The 21,004-nt window shown below is 42.6% G+C and overlaps 1 protein-coding gene across 1 annotated transcript in view; it reads left to right on the plus strand.

Moving 5' to 3' along the window:
* Positions 1 to 21,004, plus strand: part of robo1 (roundabout, axon guidance receptor, homolog 1 (Drosophila)) — a 170,841-nt gene that overhangs the window by 90,315 nt on the left and 59,522 nt on the right. The gene's annotated exons all lie outside the window — the stretch shown is intronic.

Below are 21,004 nucleotides of genomic sequence, written 5' to 3' on the forward strand. Positions count from 1 at the left end.
ATACATGCACTAATGGAGAGATGTCAGAGTGAGGGAGCTGCCCATAGAAAGGCGCCCCGAGCAGTTGAGGGTTCGGTGCCTTGCTCAAGAGCACCTTGGCAGTGGCCAGGAGGTGAACTGGCACCTCTCCAGCTACCAGTCCACCACCATACTTTGGTCCGTATGGGGACTTGAACCAACAACTCCTTACTGACTGAGCTACTGCCACCCTCTACATGCATGTAGCTATCTGTCTGTTGTCCTTAGAATGAGATTCTTCATTTTAGATTTTAGGGAATAAGATAACTCTGCATGGCATTGCTTTTGTCCAATTTAAATTTACCTTTGCATCAGATAAATGGATATAGATACTGTTAATTTGTCTAGGTCAACTTTGTGCACAAAGGCACCTGCTATCAGCACAGTCCTGCAGCCAAGTGGTAGTCAGACAGCTGATTAATCCTCTGTTAATAACAAATCACCCTCCCTCTTAACCTTTCAGAAAAGCTGGGAGGAGAGGGTGAGAGAGGAGACAGGCCGAGATGATCACACAGATCATAGTGTTGCTGTTAATGAGCCCCGTGCTATCATCAGAAGAAAAGACTTACAGAAAAAAAGGCTTTTATTTATGTCCTCCTGCATAGCTACTATACCTGAAAACAGTCGCCTCTTGGAAACGAGGTGCTCCGTTTGTTATGAAGCGTCTGAACCCTGCCATCTGTTCAGGGGCAGAATCTCTCTGTGTATCCATGGCAGCGGTGTTATGATAAACTTCGTACAGAGAGAGAGACGGTTTCCTGAAGGATGAAAGCATTCCCATCATACATTTCCCTTGGGATGTGGTTGCTCTCAAAGCAGCCCTCCTGCCGACAGAGATTTGGGAGATTCCAGAAGACCTTAAAATCTCACCGAACACAAGGAGGGGCAATGAAAACACAACATGTGGAGAGATCCATAAGAAGCATACATGTATGCTCATCAAAGTGAATATTTCCTCTATTCCCCACTCTTTTCATCTTTTATGTATTTCCTCTTGCAAAACACTTCTTTCAGGCCTCATGCTCTGACAGAAATGTTAGTGATAATTAGGCTTACAATGAAAGAGCACCAGACATTTGTGGCTATCCTCCTTTTGAACATTTCCTTTCAAGGGAAACTTTGGGTAACTTTTCCTCTTGAGATAAAAAGTCAGAAGAGCAATTGACAACTTCATATCTGTCTGTGAGTTCTACCTTCCTCCTCTCTCTCCTATTTAACTCACTTGTCTTTCCACACGTCTCTCCGCACCTACTCATTTTGCAGCTCTGCTCTGTCATTACCTGGAACAGAGGTGGGTTCATGGTGCATTTTGCACTCTGTAGTTTCCCTTTTTTCCTCTCCTGTTTGCCCCACATGTGAATAATCATCATGCTAGAGGAGCACTGCTTCATGTTATCTGCTCCCTGGTTTTATGTTAGCATTCTCTTTCTCTCCACTGCTCCTTCAGTGAGGCGAGCAGACACAACTCATCTGTGTGCTGTTCACCGTGAGCGGTTGCATTGCATAGCCTCATTACATGAAAAGAAGCAGCCAATGCTCTGCAGACTGGAAGGGCATTCTCTCACTCACTTAGATATGGTCCACATATGGTACAGTAATGCTTAACCTGCCCACCGATCAGTCAGATGTAATTACAGTGTAATTAAAGACTGGTTCAGGAGTCGGACCAAGTGTTCTACTTTTGTAGTTTGCTGTTAAAATAGGCTAGGAGAGTGAGTGTTTGATTTTGTTCATAGTTTGACATGTCCTTGTCTAAAGGTGAGAGTTCATGACTTAAAATAGTCATGTCAGTGTGGGTTGTTCTTTTCCACACTTTGACGCTAAAGCTCCTCTTAAATAGCTGGTTCTAAAACGTGCTTGCCTTTGAAGCTAGGTCAATATCCGTGCATGTTTAACATATGCACAAGCTGGATAAGGTTTTCTATTTTGAAATTTTCCCAAGGAGGAAAGCAAGGTCATTGGTGTTATGCAGGGTTTTCACAGGCAGCTTTTTCCAACTGCAACAAAGCTATATAGGTCACGTGCAGTGGATTCCAAGCGGAATTGTGTCACCACAACATGGAGCCGACGGTGTACACTTTTTGCTGACAATTTGTTGCGAGTTTTAGTGGTGTTGAAACGTTTATATCAGTGTCCATCTGGTCTATCACAAGTGTTTGGAAAGTCTTCTACTCCAATCACACACTTTGCCACTTAGAAAGTTGTGTTTAGTTTATATACAGTATGTATTAGGGTTAGGGCTAGTGACTAGCTAGTTTTCATTGCTATAATGCTACTATTAAAACAAATGTATATATAAAAACTCAACAGGTATACCAACTGTCTGGGCAACCTTCTGCCAAGCTAGCTGTTTTGTCAAAAATGTATCATAAAGTAGGCTATAGGAAAATAAATAATTTTAATTTGCATGTAATTTTAAGTATAGCATGTATGCACACAGGAGAATATATTGGAGGCCTGTTCGCGAAGTCTGCCCTCTCATTGGCAACCGCGAATCAGCTTTTGAAGAGCGGCCAGAGCGGTGAACATCCGGGCACAGTGGCTCAAACCGCTGTTCTCATAGGGGATGAATTGAATCGCTCGTCCCCTTCAAAGCTGTGAAAACCCAGCGTTACGCTTGAGCATAAACAGCCATTGAATGTTTTAGACAGGTGTTTAAAAGGAGGTGAATGCAGCACTTTTCACACAGTTTATTATACAAATTGAAGTGTATTCGTGGTAGTCATAGGCGAGTGTGAATTATGTGTGTGTGCATGTTGGTGCATATGTGTGAGTGTGTGCACATGTGCTTGTGCACAGTTTGTTTTTTGAATTTAAGACTCAAAGATTTAAGACTTTGATTCCATAATGAGCTACTTCTTTGTCTTTTCATTACTGTGTTTCCATGACACACATCTGATCTATGTTATCTGTTTGCATTGCTTGCTAAAAACTTAAGTGGGATAGAAACTCAGACTACAGAGAGAACAAGTCAAGCTGATGGAATAGGAGTGTACTGGCCTAGAAGTGAGAGCTTTGGTAGACATAATCTCTTTTATGCCTATAATTTGGGAGGATTAGTAACCCACATTCTGTCCTCTCATCTCTTCAAGGCCAGCCTTTTATGGATGGACACTGCTCCCTTCATCGCTCCTTGCCTTTTTATTTGAATCTAAACAATCATTTTGGCTATTCTTCCAAAACTTAAAATGCTTGTAAATCTAGATATTTAAGGTTTTGGATTGCATTTAGGAAATTTAGCAAATGCATTAACATACAAATAAATTAATGAATGGTGTGATTTTATTCTCTTAAAACACAGATTACATGAAAATACACACAGACAAAAATGTTTGATCAATATGATGTAAAAGCACATAGTTACATACTAAAATGTGTCTTTTTTATTTTTTATTTCTAAAAGAGCCTTTGTGTGTATGTGTGGTTGCTGATGGATGCGGCTCCAGGGGTGTGATTAATGAGAGGGACGATTGCCAATCATCCTTCATTTCTTCTGGTCAGTCAGATGAGTGGCGAAGGGGGGTTATGCTGTTGTGTTGTGATTATGTAAGACACACACCCACAAATGTGCCTACACACCCAAAACCACTCCAGCATGATACATTATTTTCACCTACTCTTGTCCACCATTGATCTGGCAACAGAGGTCTTCATTGATTGAGGTCAACCACAGATTACAATCAGAAAGATGCACAGTGCGAGGTCTTCTTTAAGCCCGAGGACACAAAAGACAGATGCTGGGCTGTAAAATTCCTGCATCTTAATCTGTCCAGATGCCACCCTGCAATCTTCCTCTCCCATTCCACGTCCTCTGCTAATATATCTTGTTTTATCTGTCTGAAGTTTGTATAGTGTCCTTTGAGTGCCGGGGAAGGGGCTGGAATTATTAGAGCTATTTGGTTCTGCATAAATCATAGTATTTGATGATGAATGACTGAGTGAATGCACCGTGCAGCTTTGTAATTGCTGACAGAGAAATAGCTATTTTGCCACAGCATAGAAATAGATTGATTTATTAAAAGCATAGTTCATAATGTGCTTTCAGACTTTGTACTAAATGTTATTGATGTCTTCATTTAATATCCACATCAGCACATTGAACAAACTGCTGCTCCTCTGATGATTTACACTGGACCCATCTGTGTGCCTGCAATAATTCAACTCTTTATTCCTGTGACCTCAAATGAATAGGGCCCATTATGTGCCCTTTTTATTGCAGTATTCCCTATATTATAAGGAAATCTATCCTATATATACTATATGTTGTGTAATATATATATATATATATATATATATATATATATAATGTATGTGATTTTGAGAGCCACAGCATATAATTCGAGATAGATAGAGAGTGAGGCAGAAGGCCAGGGAGTAGAGCAGAGTAAGCACTGCTGACAAAATGTAGAGAGAATTGAGAAAACGAACAAAAAAGAAACTAAACATGTTTGTTTGTGGTTACAGTTGATGGGTATGCACATCACCAGGACGTATCCCCAAAAGTATTCCCAAAGTTTTGAACAAATGCACATTTCCCACCATCCCTGAATTTTTTATTTTTTTTATACACATGACATTAATTAATTTCTACTCATTCTGTTTCATTTCTATTCAGGACAATTATACATAAGCAGCTGTGTTAGGAAGGTGGGTTGGGCTTGAGGGCTAAAAGACTGATGACCCTGTCCTTATCCCATTTACTTCTAATCTCTGTTCTGATGTGAAGTAAATTGTATTGCTTCACACATGGCCAAGCAGCCCTGTGCCACCCCTCTCTTAGCCGGCACACTGGCTCTCCTTGAGGAGGCTTGTTAAAGACTGACCACTGATCAAGTGCCCAAGGCCTTCCCAGGTCAGGCCAGAGTGCTCTCTTGACCTTTGTCTGCTTAACTCCAAATTATGATGTATTAAGGCACAAAGGACTACTAATGGCTTTGCATGTATTAAACATCTGTGCTGCTCCTCGATCAAAGAGCCATTTACAACAGGGCCCTAAATATGCTCACAGGAAGTAGTGGTGAGTAAAAAAGGTCAGGGGTCAAGGCGAGCGTGTGAAGTGGACCTGTGGCTAATTATTGGCTTGCGAGAGCCTTTGTACTGGGAGCCAGCTGTAAGACTAGAGGACTAATGTCTTTAATATCCTGTTTGCAGCCCCTAAATGTTTCTCTGTATCAGAGAAGAGCATTCCTGAAGGTCAGAAATGGAGGCTGCTGCTTTGATGATGATTGGGCATGTCCTCCAGTCTTGGAAGCAGATGATAATCTGCAATACACATGCCTAGAGAGAGAATGCCACACTCTTGATTGCGGTGAAGACCATTTTCCCCTTTATTGCAGTGTTGATAGTAGAATGGCAGTCAGACGTCAGGGCAGCATTACTCGTCTTTCTAAAGCGTGTGAGCATTGTCTCAGTTTAGAGTTGTGGCTCCATTCCTGTGGTGTCAGAAATTATACAGTTGGTCTGTAACGACAAAATCCACTGTTTGGACTTGACTTGGCCACGGAGTGCAGTGCTGTTTAGCTCAAAAGCCCTCAATTTGCTTAAATGAGACATTGAGAAGTCACCAGACATTCCTGAAGTGAGTAAGCAATCACTCTGTATTGTCAGGGAATACAAATGATAGAGGAAAGTAATCAAATAATTGAGGAATGATGAAGTTAGGTTTTTGCATTACTACCAATATTGAGAGTGCTTACTGGAATGTGAGGTTTTCCAGGTGTGGTAACCTGGTTTTAGGTGATTTCAATCATGCTTTTTGTTGGAGAATGAACTTAATTCTGTTTTGTATGCCTGTGCAGCATAATTTAGTAATCCTCAGAACATAACTTTAAAAACAATGGTTAATCTTTAGAACTCAGCTTGTGCTTTGAAATTACTTCTTTTTCTTTTTTCTTTTTTTTAAATCTTAACCATTGAATCTCTGTACAAGAAACAATGCAAATGACCTGAAATCAGAAGACCTTCAAGGAGTTTAAGTACCGTTAACCTGAACAATTAGTCATGTTCCAAAGGTCAATAAATCATTGATCTTCTTAATGAGAAAGTGAGAATGGATGATTCCTAATTATTCTATTTCTGATCCAGATGTGCTGAAGGGCTCGTGTTACAACAGCATTTTTTCCTCTTGACAGGGAATTAAATATCTCAAGAAAGACAGGATGGCATTCTCTTAGTAATAAGAAGACTTTGTCTTTCTCCTTCTTTACCCCTGGATTAAATCCCCAGTCACTTTGACAAGTTTCTTTAATAGAGATGGTAATCATAGTTAACCTCGCTGTAAATTATAGTAAACCTCATGAACACTGGCAGCGGCACAGAGAGCTTTTGTAGAGGTGGATAAATGACATAATTTATTAAGTAATAACCCTATAATATATAATCATTGTTTTTTTCTTGAGCTGACTGTCAACAGATAGAGTGCAGCCTACTGAATGGTAATTATATTCCAGTGTTCACCATACAGTATACTCCTTTAACAGTGGCAATGCACACAGCAAAATCCTGAAATGTTGCTAGGCGCACACTGTATAACTTGCAAATATTATTAGAGAATGATATGGATGTGATATTTAATGGCAATGTTTCGTTATTAAACCTTCATCAGGCAAATAGGATTTTACTCTTATTCACCCAAATCATGCAAAAAAGAATGTTTTTTAGCAGAACTAGCCATTTACCTATCATGATAAAGCATTCAGGAATATACTACATTGTAAACATTGGGATCATCAAGAAGCATTACTACTCCATAACATGGGAAAAAATCCTTTCATCTTCACCTTTCCTTTTCTTCACCTCTCAAGAAAGTATGAGATAAATGTATTTCTTGACTTGACCTTTTTTTCAGTTTCTCGTCTCTCGTGGTTGCCTGTCTGTCTCTCTCTGTGGGGGTCTCACCCCTTTTCCTCTAATTGGCCAGCTCCTCTCTCTCCTTGCCTGCTAAATAATTGGACATGCAACCCCAACCTTCTCATCCCAGTATGAGTCTCTATGGACCCGTCTTTGACCACTGGATCAAAGGGAATATACAATCCTGCACCGTCCAAACACATCGCAGCTCAGGCTGCTCTCGCCTCACTCACAATACCAAATATCCGTATAAGATGGATGTTTATGTCCAGTATATTGCATCCAACATCTCCCTCCACTACCTGAAACCCTGGAGACAAAAAGCATCTCCTTCTGCAGTACATGGAGAACAAGGTAATTCATTTTGGGGTAACCCTGCTGGAATTATTCATAAGGGGTTCAATATCAAAATATTCCGCTCAGCTCTGGCCCTTAATAATTCATGTTTAGCATTCATCTTCATTGGTGTAGGGAGCAGAGGAGCCATCCGTCACTATAAGGAGTCTTGGCTTGACTAGTACCCAGCCCTAGTGTTGGTTGTCAGGGTTTACAGAGGTAGGGCAGGAGGGAGGGAACAAAAGAAGGAGGCGTGTGGCTTTGTCACACTGATGAGTGGGCCCCCCATCTCTGGGAAGGAGTCAGCTCCAAGGAGGAGAAGGCTGAGCTGTTGACCTTTTGGGAAAGGACCATTGGCTTCAGATTGAGTGATGGTGTCAGCCGCTAGTGTAAAACACCTCTATTAGGAATGCCCGGCATGCTTGGGCACTTCTAATTATGAAGAATGCAAAACAACAGTAAGGAGAGACAGGAGAGGTTGCCTCGCAGTCAGCCGTACGCCAGGATTATTCACCAGCTACCGCTATGTGGGACCCACCACTGCGTGACTACTTGTCTGGCCTCACTCAGACAAAACCATACAGATCTGGCACATTTCATGCCTAAGCTTTGTATTGCCGTCATTGTTCCCCCCATTATGGAATATGGCTACTACTGCCTGCATTCTTGACAGTTATTGTTCTGTTACTAAAAACTACAGAAAAATGTTCTTTCTCTTTGTGTAGTGTATCAGTGTAAGTTGCATTTGAGCTCACTGAGTGGGAGTTCACACAGCCTCTGGAGTTCATCTCAGAAAAAGACTGAGATCAAGCCAAGAAGCTGGATGCAGAGGAAAATGACTCAACATTTGTGCATACTTGAAAACACCCAATTATATAAGCCATCTGTGTGCAATTTGACTTGACTGTGTTGTCATCCCGCTTCCCCGTAAGGTATCCCTGTGAGCGAAAAAATCCTTGTAACATTATCAGCAGCTATGCATAGCTACCGGGCAGTCAGCGATGAAGGGAGGAATGGACAGGCGGAAGGATGGAGAGTAGAGGAAGTCCCCAGAGATTTTCCCACTGAGAGACGGAGATCAACAGCAGAACCCAAATAGGCTTTTGTTTTTTTCAGGAGCTGTGAGGGAGTGAGACTACGGTCCCTTCTCCCTCCCCCACCTCCAACCCCCCCGCCTGATCAGTCACTGAGAACTGAGAGCTCATTATAACAGACCACAGAGAAGCACAGTAGAGTTGCTAAGACTAAAGGCAGGACTAGACGGCCAAAAGCTGGGACATTGAAATGCCATTGCATGGTTTCTCTGCTGGCTGCCGGTGTATTCTGTCTTTAATACTGAATGGATGTCGTATAGCTCGTGGGTTGATATTTCAACAATTCCCATCTCTCAATGAATAAAAATCAGGATGCATTGGTATATTTCGAAAGATGATCAACTATTGTAAAACCTCTGTGTTCATCCTGACTTCAGCAATAAAACATTTTTCCCTTGTGTGTTTTCAGAATAACCCAACTGGTAGAGTTGTCATCTCATACAGTTTTACTGTCTCCAGCACCCATAAAACATCTCTATTTATTTAGTGGCAGCCAAGCGTTGCTGTTTCTCTCAAAGGGATGCCCTTGTGCTCGCCCCAGTAACCTTACGCTTAATGGAATAGGTCAATCTGAAGCGGAGGGGGGAGTCTTTTAAAGAAGGAATACAAAATACAATGAGGGAATGAAAGAGTCAAGGTTGCTAATGATAGCAGGAAGGAGGGCGACGCCGGGAGCCAGGTGATTATTCAATATCTGGAAATTCATCACCTGCCCTCTCTTTCTTTCTTCTCTGGCTTTCTCTATCTCTCTTCATCAACCTCCCATTCTCTCTCTCTCTCTTTGTCTCAAATGGGTCCGCTATTGTTGGATTTTCTCACATCTCAGCAAAAATGTATTATCTTTGCATTTTTGTCTCCCAAAACAATTGTTGCCTTGGTGTCTAGGATTTAATATCGCAATACTTTATATTCATACATCTTTAAAGCATTTATTTTCTGTTGGTAGGAAATGAACAGGGCCCAGCAGAGAGTCAGTGAAAGAGGAGAGCGAGAAAAATAGAGTCACAAATGAGGTCCAGGTGTGGGGGTAATCAATTTCATGGAGTTTGGTTTTGCAAGGCTGCATGCTGAAGGATACTATCATAATTGGGCCACCATTTCAGACAGGTAATGGCTTTGCAGCATTCATTCTTTTTGTATACACACACACAGAGACACACATTCCTGCCTGGACCCATGGAAATCACAGGCCATTGAACACAATTGAGACAGATAGGTTTGTGGCATTCCCCTGTAACCCCCATGTTTCAAGGACTCTTGCAGGCTTGTTCATTCATCAAAAGGGAAGGTCTGTTTGGCGAAGCTTTTCTCTGGCTGTGGTCAGATTTATTACAGAGCACAACTCCTGTTTGGCTTGTTAACATTAGTTAGATGATCTGTCCAGAGCTGCAGGTGCTGCAAAGTTAAAGGGGCTTTTATTATGGCTAAACTGAACATGGATGCACATCACAAAGTTGCAATACACAGGTGACCAGTCTACCCATGGATCATCCTAGTTGCCACCTCTTGTTTTTCCACTTTTTCAGAAAATTGTCTTAGTGCATCATTGTCCTTATCGAATCCTAACTGGGTCATGACACAGCAGCTGATCATACAAAACTAGATTTAAAACTAGATTGATTTCTGAAGTTATTTTGCATCAAAATCACTGAAGGCCTTCTACAGTATCTGGTAGTTCAGTTCAGGAGCGTTCATGTGGCTGACAGAGCCGCATTCAAATGTCTGTTCAGTGCTGCTCATTAAAATGACTTGCTGCCTTTTTGATGTAGAGAATACTAAATTAAAGTATGAAACTTTATCTTAATTGGTCCCAATTAACAATTGTTCTTCCACTGCAGCAGAAAGTTAAAAAAAAATTGGCATGCACTGGCATTTACACAGATATCCTCTGACTGACACACAGACACACACACACACACACACACACACACACACACACACACACACACACACACACACACACGAACTGTGCACACAAAAGAACCTAGATCTTACATCTCTTGCATTTTTTCTGCCTTAATGGATCCAATTACTCTTTCAAAGACTGCCAACACTGTACCTTATGGTGAGCCAATTGATATGGTAATTCAGTTGTTTTTAATGGACACACTCTCAATAATAAACCTGTGGGGGGGAAAGATTTTCCCGACAAATTGCGGCTCACGTGGTAAACGTAAATTATGCTAATGTGAGGTGCAGAGAGGTTGTCATGTCTCATGAGGTGGGGGGTGTCATATATTCTCCTTCTATGATGGAGGAACCCTCCCTGTAATTGCCCCTAGTTGTGTACGTTAATGGGAAGTAAGGGGTTTGCTCGCGGCGCTAAAGTATGTCACAGTGTTTTAAAATAGCATACAAATCCCCTGCTACGGTACAGTATGGCATGTGTCACCAATCGGCATTGTTTGTTAGTCATGGTTTGGATCCTGGATGTACTCTACTGTTTTGTTTGAGGGAGGGTGTCAAACAATGACAGAACAACAGATGGCTCTGAGTGGCTATCCAAAGTGTTGATGCACAGAAACTCACTGCAGAACATTCCTGCTGGTCCATTCCCTCAGATCCAGTATCATCTCTCCGCGGTACCCGTGCGGCTCATGTTCTTGGCTTGTCTCCTGACCAGCCATTGAGTTGCCTCCCACTCCCCTCAGAGGTTCTCCATCTCTGACAGGGGCCTGGGTTGGAGACCACTGGACACAGACGAGGTCACTGTATCCCGTTTCAACAGAGAGGATGAATAGATCTGGGACAACCAAACACAGACTGCCTAGGGCACCACAGTCTGGAGAGAAGAGGGAGGGAGAACAAGAAAGACGTTCTCTTGAAGTGCATTCCTGAAAGGAGGAGAGATGGGATTGAATGACAAGGGAGGACGGGGGGCCACTGGTGACACTGGTAGCCAGTAAGATCGGGTTTTCTCTCTGAAAAGCAGGCTCAGAAAAACAATGACTTTGGCATCTGTCTGGAAGGGAGAAACAGAGACTGTGGAGTGCTGAGGGTTCACGGGAATTCCTTTAATGTAACCCTGCCTGGGCTCTCATCGGATGCTTCATGGCTCTCCTTGTAGAATGTAACATAAATCAAACTCTATCGCCACATCAATTAAAGGGGCACGCTCACCGACTCTGCAGCTCCCTCTTGTAGTTGAAAACACTGTGAATGAGAAGATTACAGAGATTTGTGTGCCAAGATGACTTGTCTTGTCCTCAGGCCATATCCTACATCAGATAAGGATCAGCATTCCTCCACTCTGCAGATGTAGGTCATGCAGCCACAGTGGTGCAAGCAGCATTCGAGTCTTGCTTCATTTGTTTTATTACCCATCACTGTGTACTGTGAATCTTCTGCCTTTGCACCTTGTAGATCAAATTGAGTATCTTGCTCCACTTTGTCTCTTTTATTTCACTGCATCCGCCGATCTTAGATTAAATCAAATCAACTTCTCTCTTCGGGCCATACACTCATTAGTCACTAAACCGACGCACAATAGAGCACAAGTTTGCTTTTAGAAGTCGGGGCAGAAAATGAAAGAAAGAACCCAATCACACAAGCAAATGTATCAATATAACATCTATTAATCTAATACAGACATACTTTGCTGTAGTTATTTCCACAATAATGGTACAATAATGACAGTCTCACAAATGTAGGCATATTAGAGCTCATAATGTCATTTCCTCTGTTATTAATGCACCAACCGTATACCATTACATGCAGTTTAATTGATGGATAGCCTACATTACACTTCAGGATCATTTGCATTGTTAAAAAGAAGTTCACTCTCCTAAACGTCCTTATCAATTTTCAATTCTAGCATGTTTTTATAGGAATATTGTAGATATAGAAGATTGTCAACTACAATTCAAAATATAGATTTTCCTAAAAAGATGCACAGGAGTCAAAGTCGAACGCCCCCAAAATTGAGGGGGGGTATCGCTCGCTTCCCCAGCATCAGTTCAGTCACACACACATTCTAATGCACACACATACACACACAAAGGAAGTGTTACAACAGCATGCCGGAAAGAAATCTAGAAAATGATCCATGGGGAGTTGGGGGCAGGTCATCGGGGTAACTCCTCCGATGAAGTATGGCAGTTTGAATGAGGCTTTATGGTGGGAACTGCCAGAGAAAGAGATATCTATCAGCCAAGCCTGCAGCATGCAGCCAAACTCAGGTCAGGTCGTCTGCACCCGGTAGCTCAGCCAGGGGCTCACCACGCCCTGCAGATACAGTCCAGTATCACACTTCCCACTGCTGATTACTGCTTGTTTGTTGGTGGTATTCTGTGAATTGGCCAAGGGAATATTCCCCCAGTGTCCGTACTGCTCTAGGACAGGAAGAGGCTAAGTAGAAGCCAATTAGCTTTGATTTCAGGTCAATTAGCTTCTTTCTTCGTCTACATTAGAATGTATATTATCTTTGGGAAAAGGAAATCATGGGAGGGCTGTCAGGGACTCCTTGGTAGTCTGTTGAGCTTATGTTGTCTGTCCAAAACAAGTGCTCACACACACTCTCAGATGAGTAAATAAACAGACTGACAGCAGTGTAGAACAAAGACAGACTGAAATCCCAAGATGATTGGTTTTGTATTCTCGAGAAAAGGCAAAGCTTGTTTCTTCTATTTTGAAATGGAATGGCACATTTAATTGAATGTAGCTTTAGGATTGTTTCTTGGTATGTTAATATTTTTGGCACATTGTGGTGTGCACTAAGAGGTGGTTGACATGGGAGAAGGGAACGCTTGGGCTTTGCTGAAAAGAAAATTGAAAAGAAAGAATACCAGGAGTCAGATTTCATGAAATAATAGCTGTGACAGAAATGGGGGAAAGGCAAGGCACAGAAACCAAGAATGATTTTCTTCTTGCCCCAAAGAAAAAAAAAAGACAGAAGAAGACAAATATATCAGGGCCTTAACACATGGGCCATTGTGTAGGCAATTTAATGTGCACACAGTGTAGTTGGAAGCAAATATTGCTTCTGTGAAACCATTATAGTGAGCTGAGGTTGGTCTGTTGGAGCGGATATCTGATTTAGATTTATTTGACAACAGTGCAGCACACTGCTGAACTGTTCCTCAGTTCCCTTTCTTCCAGGATTTTCTAGAGGGAAATGATTTTTTTCCCTATTTGTCGGGAAGAGAGTTCAAACCAAGCGTGGCATCCTGGATCAGGTCCAGGTGCCTGTGGCCTTTTGTGTTTCATGGTGACCTGCCAAGGATTCTGTGCCAGAGGGAAGAACTTACTGCAAACCAGCTCTGCCTTCTTATGCTGGCCCTTCAGGCCACAGGTCAAAGGGCTACTGGCTGGAGCTGTCAACTCTGTTCTGCTTCTTAGAGCAAACACACACCCAGACACACAATATACATGCACGAGTGGTCAAGCTCAAATCGGCACAAGCACATTAGCACAGTGAGTGCTCTCTTGCATGCTCATGCCTGGACTGGAGTGGGGAGTTGTACATTTTGGCTTTAATTGTGTTGTTTTATGCATTAGCCCAGGGCTCATTGTGGGCTTATACGGGGCGTGGGTGTATAAGGATGCATGCAGGAAGCAGTGACAGGGGGCTTTTAGTGGACAGATGACAAGGTGGAGGGCCTCTTCAGCCTGGGCATTGCTTTTCTATCTCATGTGGAGTGGCCATGGATTGCTCTTACTGCTCCATTCAGCTTGATCACTGCTAGTCCTTACTTCAGCCATTCTAAACAACTGCTTTTTGTTAGTGGTGGTGACTCATTTAAAGCACGTGATTTGAAGTGCATTAGTGACAGATGCAGCAGTGTGTTTGCAGCAGTGAACCCATTGTCCTGCTTACACCTGTGTGGCATTTGTAATACAGTATCTGTATGCTGCCATGTACATGTGAAGGTCTAAATGAAACAGGGAGAATGAGAGCAGGCACCCCAGTTGGTGAATGGATGTCATGCTTCATCTATTCCTAGAGGTTATTTCATTTTCTTTCTCATTACTGGAGTTATTACAGAAAAGAAAAGAAAGAATGTGCTTTGGATCAGGAAATTAAGTTTTCTTGGATTGTAACCTTCTCTGTGGCTGGCCTTGTGTCTGTGTGTATTGGACTGGCACACCACGTTCATGTTTTTGGGAATCACATAAAACACATTGAAGGTAAAGGAGAGGACAACTCAGGTCAAATGCCTTGCACAGAATCATATCCTCATGTATGCTTCATGACTTAAAACAGTGATAAGCAACATCTGGCCACTCACTTTCACCATATGAGGGAATGCACAGTGAACACTTAGAAACTCAAATGTTTGATAAACACATACAGTATAATGCACATTTCCTCTAAATTACAACCCAAATGTGTAGCTGGTAGTGAGCCAAGTAAATATTCGCTGATTTCAGTCTTGAGTCAGAATATACACTGGCTTAAAATGAATGTGCTCCATGCAGGCTGCTACCAAAACAACTTTAGTTTTTGCAGCTAATTTCCTTTTAAGAAGTTTGAAGCCAAATCATGTTCCATATATTCAACAGTATTCAACCATGTTATTGACAGTAGAGTACAAATCCAAACTTGAATATGGATCTTACATTTTATTATTTGTCCTTACAATATAAACAGACCAGCCACTGAGAACAGATACTGTAGCTGTAATGTCTACATTTGGGCACAACAATCAGACTAAAAAGTGACCCTTGATCCCAATCATCCTTAAATTGAAACATTTTACAGCACTTTAGTGTTATAAAATGTAAAAATTGTATGGTTTTAAGTACTTACATCAGCAGAAGGCTATGTAGTTGAATCATTAACAACAACTGTCTACTTTAGTTATGTAGCTAGAAAGCAAATGTATGTACAGTAAAATGTACAGTAGTTAATGTATGAGATGCGGTGAGGCAGAGAACCCCAGAGAGATCATTACTCATCACTATGCAGAGACATACTGTATGGCCTTGTCTGTCACCACTGAGGGGAGATGCACTTCTGTGACTGGCTTATTTCCCAATGGCCCATACAGTAAAACGCTTAGACAAGCAAGTTAACCACTGTGATGTACAGTAAGAGTTATGATTCTGAGGCCGTGTGTTGATTGTGTACCGTTAAGGAGGGATAGTAAAATAGATGGTGACAGAGAGATGGTCAGACCCCGGGATTGTAAGTACAACACTACTACGTTTTTAGCCACATGATGACAGAGTTGACACTGGAACAGTGTCTGGCATGCTTGGGATGTCTCTGTTTACTAGTCAAGGTTTCCACTCACTTGACTTTGTTGTAGCCCTGTCAAGAGGCGAGGTGTCCACTTTAGCACCAGTCCATCACAGTGTTACACTCCCGTGATTTCCACACTCTGCTCCTTCTTCCCTCAACAGTAGCGCTACTCATCCCACAGGATGGAAATAAGAGGGAGAGGGATAAAGATGATGAGACCAAAAAATGTATATACTGAGAAAAACAGAGCAGCAGTAATAGAGAGAAAAAGCGGCGATAACTACAGTGTGAGACAGGGTTGGAGGCAGGAGGTTGGAGAGAGAAATGTTGTCAGTTGCCTCTGAATAATTCATAGATTCTTCATAATCGAAAAAGCCACTGCTTTTTATGATGTCATATTTCACAGTGACCCGACCCCGGATAAGCGGACGAAGATGGATGGATAGATGGATGGATATTTCACAGCTAGTTTGTGCTTAGGAGGCCTGTAGACAATGGGCTGGCTCCAACAGACTGAAGGAAGTGATATTAAATGTGGCTGTGATACTCTGCTGTAGAGTCAAAAGTTGTGTCTGTGTGTTGTTTTCCCTCCCCAACTCAAACATACTGTAGCTCCCGGGTCATTTTCCATGATTCGTCTCTCCCCCACATGTATATTTTCACTGTCTCTGTTTTGATACCCGACCCCATGCCAATTAACTGTGCTATGAAGATTTGGCAGATCAGACCGCAGTGGATATGTATCCTAGCATGTACGGCCCTCCAGACTTCTTTGTCATTTTTGCTTTATGTACGTCTCATGTGAACATCTTTTCTGATGTGGAATGGCTGGTCAACCAAACACTTGACTGTCCTTAAAAGCTCTGGTCGACTCATCTTAAAGCCGTCTCTCATCACAAAGGCTGCGTGCTGAAACCACAGAGTGATGCGTGATAAAAGAGAGCCTGAGGTATGGAGCTCACATCACTTCAAACCACTTCAAAGAGCAGCCGAATCTATAGGATCCACTGCTATTGTCTGTTGTGCAGGTGTGCTGCCTCCCACGGGCTCTTGCAGGTCTCAGAAAGCCACAGAGCTCCACAGATTGGGCTTGCTGAGATGCTATCTCTTCCAGAGATAGACAACATGGTGGGGACAATAGAAGGCATGTGGACTCTGGTACTGCAGGGGGGGGTGGATGTTTGTAATCAGTGCTAAACTTTGCGGACAGATCCAATTGGTTGCAGGGGAATGAAATATTTTGTTTTTAGTTCAGTTAAAATGTGTGCAGTGTTTAGCAGAGCACCTTTAATAGCCTGAGTCGAGTGGCTGGCTATATCTGTGTTATTGCAGGATCAAACCTTTTGAGATGGTCAATGTGTCAGACCAGCATGCCCAGTGTCTGATCCCTGCATTAGACTCTGAATGGACAGCATACCTATTGCATGCATGGTGGGATATGTCCAGTCCCTTACAACTCTACAGAATATATCACTATCCCTCAATTGAACTAGGGGAGAGGAACATTTTATTGATGTCACCCATATGGCCTGTGCTCCCAGGCAGGTCTCACCCGCATGACGTGAACTGCTCTGTTTTACTTTGCTCTTCTCCACAACAAACTGAACACCCTCATCTGCCGCTCCAGAGGGCAACAAGCCCCATCACATCCTCTCCCTGGTTTGTTTTTTCCCCTTTGTTGAGCACAATGTCGCTTTTTAGCTGCACGCACTCTTACCGTGGCTTTGTTGGCGTATTTGAGCCTGGCAGAAAATAAACATGGTTTATTTGATGATTTGCTCAGAGTAGAGGCGATGGCAGCATTTTGTGGTGAATTGTATCCTCATGTGAGGCACGTTAGGCATGTCTTATCTCAGGAAAGCTGGGAAGTACAGAGGGAGAGTTTATCTGTTCGCTGAGTCCTGACCTCTCTGTGCTGTTGTTCAATTTGTTGAGGAGATACAAAGGGGGAGAGGATGGTGGTTTGTTGCTACTTCTTTTCCATGCTTGTTGATCTCACACTCTGTCTGCCAGGGGACAGTTTCATGTTTGCCTTCACGCTTGCTTGTTAAACGCCCCTGCTCTGCTGCTCCATGAGTGCGGTGAAGCGGTTGGGTCAGCAGGTGCTAATCAGATGTACCGCTGACCACACAACCCGGCCACTCTTAACACACTGCTGTGTGTGTACACTCGGCCACTGACCTCAAACACACACTGAACCCGTCACTCCCTCAAACCTGTGTGTGGAACCTGGAGGCTAACACACACTGCTATCTCAGCCAAGCATTCAGCAGCCAAGGTGTGTATGGCACTATGTGTGTCGTCATTGTGACGTTCTCATTAGCTTATATTTCAATTGTAATTAAATGTTTAGTTTCTTGGAAATAATCCAGACTGACAAAATTTAAACTGTAAACTTTTTTACCTTGTCTCACCTCTTTCATAGCCTGATTTGTGCTGCACACCCAAGTCGGCGCTACAGCAGTCCAGATCTCACAAGCTTCCCTGCATCCCTCTTTGGCAGAAAAACTCAAACAACTACCTCCCACCCCACTTCCCTGTCTTTCTGCCCTGCATTCCCTTATATTCCAAATCATCCAGCCAGTTCTTTCTCCTCCATTTCTTAAATTTCCTCTCTGCCTGGCTCCTTGCTTCCCCTCCTCTGCTCCAGATGGGCTCCTCTTTTCCTTTCAGAGCAATATGTCTACGATGCAAGGGGCTTTAGGCTGACCACATGCCTTTGGATGTTGGGAATGGCATCCGTGTTGAGTAGTTTTTTTTTTTTGTTTTTTTTTTTTATGAAGGGGTGAACTAGAGGTTGCTGCTTCCGGTGGTTGTCCCTGTAGATACCTGCTCAGCAAAACAGACAGAAAAGAGGAAGGGTTAAGACTTAAAGGTTAGGGTTAAAAGCTTGTTCATTGTAGCTCTTTGCATGAAAATAATGAAAAAGACTTTTGTCAGAATAAAAAAATAACATTACTACTTACAGCCACAACGGACCGGACAACAGAGAAATGAAAAGGAGAAAATAAAATAGAAAGTAGAACCAGGAGGATGAGTTGCCCTTATTAAAAGAAAATTGAAACATGCCAACGGCTGATCTTTATTAAGTTCATTATATCGTACATTTGATAGGTTTCATATCATCCTTGGCGTGTCTTCTTCCCAAGAGAATTAACTGCCAGAGGAAGCTTCTTCAATGTGATTAGGTTTTCATGTATTCATTTTTTCAGATGTCGATGTTTTGCAGATCCATCACCTACAGTATTACAGAGAGAGCCAGCCGGGGATGGGATTGAAAAGATATGAGACCAGTATTTAATATTCTCTCTTAATGTCACCCAGTAAAGCCAGCACTTGTCTGTCTTCTCTTAGCATCTTATGTTGTTTTACATTATACAGACAGCATAACATTACATTACTAAAATAAAAATGATTTCAACATATGTGATTTTAATGGACAGCTGTATGAGCCTGTTGTTTTTCATCAGACAGAAATGTCTTGAGAATTGGATTGAAAAACATAAAGCATTGCCAATGATAAAACGATAGAGAAAATGGAATTTGAATGGACAGGCTGTGTCAACGCTGAAACAGAAATAGAGTTAAGAAACCACAATCAATACACAAAATATGTTTAGGCAGTATTCACCTTGACGCTCCTCTCCATTTGTCAGGCTAGTCTCAGGCTACCAAACTACAACTCATGGAGTCTACACAAGAGGAAAGCAGTACCTCAGAGGAGGAAAGCTTTCTCTCCCACTTCTATAAATCTAGCAGAGATTTTAGAGTCCTCTCTGAGTAGAGTTGGTGCGGTAGCCTTACTGTAAATTTCCCCCGCTGCTGTGCTTGGCTGTGTTCCCTGGGGAGAGATGTCATAAATCAGCTCACCGGGATGTTTCAGCCATGTTAACAGTAGCAAAGTAAACCATAAAACAAAGGAGAAAAAACTATGAAGGGACATTTCTTTTGTCTGTGCCTCATCTAATATAAATGTAAAGATGGAAAATCCAGGGCTTAACATCAGTCTTGAAACCTTACACAGTGTCAATTTCACAGGGATCAGGGTCATTTCTGGCACACTAACAAAACTTTCTCCTTGGCATCAGCCATGCTTGATATTGCGTGTTGGACAACTTGACAAATGTAGTGAAAAGCTATAGCTCCAAAGTGTTTGGCAATGTAGGCGTACACACTCACGTGGTGGGCAAGTGCTAAAGATGAAATTTCAGCTCTCTATTTCTTTCTGGCACACTATCTCGGACAGCATTCCCCTCGCTCTGTTCCTATCGGTATCTCTTCCCACTGTAACAGATCCCCTCTTAGATAGGGATGTGGACATCGTTTCATCTTCTCTGGGTGCATCTGGGAGGGTTTAGGGTCCATGTGGAAGCCATTGAAATGTGGACAGCAACTGATCAGAGAAAGATGTGCCCCTCTGGAGCTGCTGCAGCAGCACATGTTTGGATCCCGGTACCCTTATTTGCTTTGTCTCACCCTCTTTAACATTCCTGTGCCCTATATTTCTGGGAGGACCCCCCCACCTCCACACATTACTTAACCTCTCCAACCTTTTCCTCTTTTCGTCCATCTTCCTCCTTTCTTCCCTCTCTCTCTGCCTCCCCTGTGCCTGGTAAAGTGATTGGAGAGGGATCAGCATGGTGGAAATGAAATTGGCCATGACGAAATGCTGAGGGATCTGCTGTAACATTACATTGGATCCCCTTGTGTTTTTTCCTTCCCCAGTTTCCTCTGTGCCTGCCTGTTTCCCCTCCACACAGCCGCTATCATATTACTCTTCCACAGTCATCTCCGCAACAGCCGCTGATGTAATCCTAGTTTATGGTTCCGACCAAGGCGCACTGTTCTGCACAACAATCACTCACTTTTTCACTGTTTCCTAAACCGCTATCAAATTAGACTTTCATTGGAAACTAAGTGTATTAGGCTAAGGTTTCCATTACTCCAACTTAAGATGAAAGTGATGCTTCTAACTTTTCTGCTTTGAATTACTTTGTTTGACATGTGTTAGAGAGTGAACATTCGCGCACCGCATGTCCACTGGATCTCATTAAGCATGCATTAATAAGGTATAGCCCAAACAGACTCGCAGCATAGTCAGTAAAAGGACCCTAAAACACAAGCAAACACACCTGCCTGGACATGAGTGATCACACAAACCTACTAGACTCTGCCATACTGTGCTGTAGTAGAAGTTGTTGTACGTTAACCACTGGAAGGTCCAGCTGAGTTAAGGCAAGCAGGAGCTGTATAATGTTTGTGATTTCCATTATCTCTGACATGAAGCGAAGCCAGACGTGCAGTTATTGTAAAAGGTCTCATCTCTAGCCATCTATAGCCACACCATGATATCATCCCCCCCCTGCCCGGGTCCTGTTTGTACAGCACCAGTATAGAATAACACTGTATCAGTCTCCGCTGTTTGTCGATAATATATCTTTGTTATGGGAAGATGGGCGAGAGGCTAGGGAGCGTCCTGTAATCTGGCCGTGAGATCTCAGGCTAATAGAGAAGTGAAAAGATC

Source organism: Sander vitreus, chromosome 3, assembly GCF_031162955.1.
Source record: "Sander vitreus isolate 19-12246 chromosome 3, sanVit1, whole genome shotgun sequence".
Taxonomy (NCBI): Eukaryota; Metazoa; Chordata; class Actinopteri; order Perciformes; family Percidae; genus Sander; species Sander vitreus.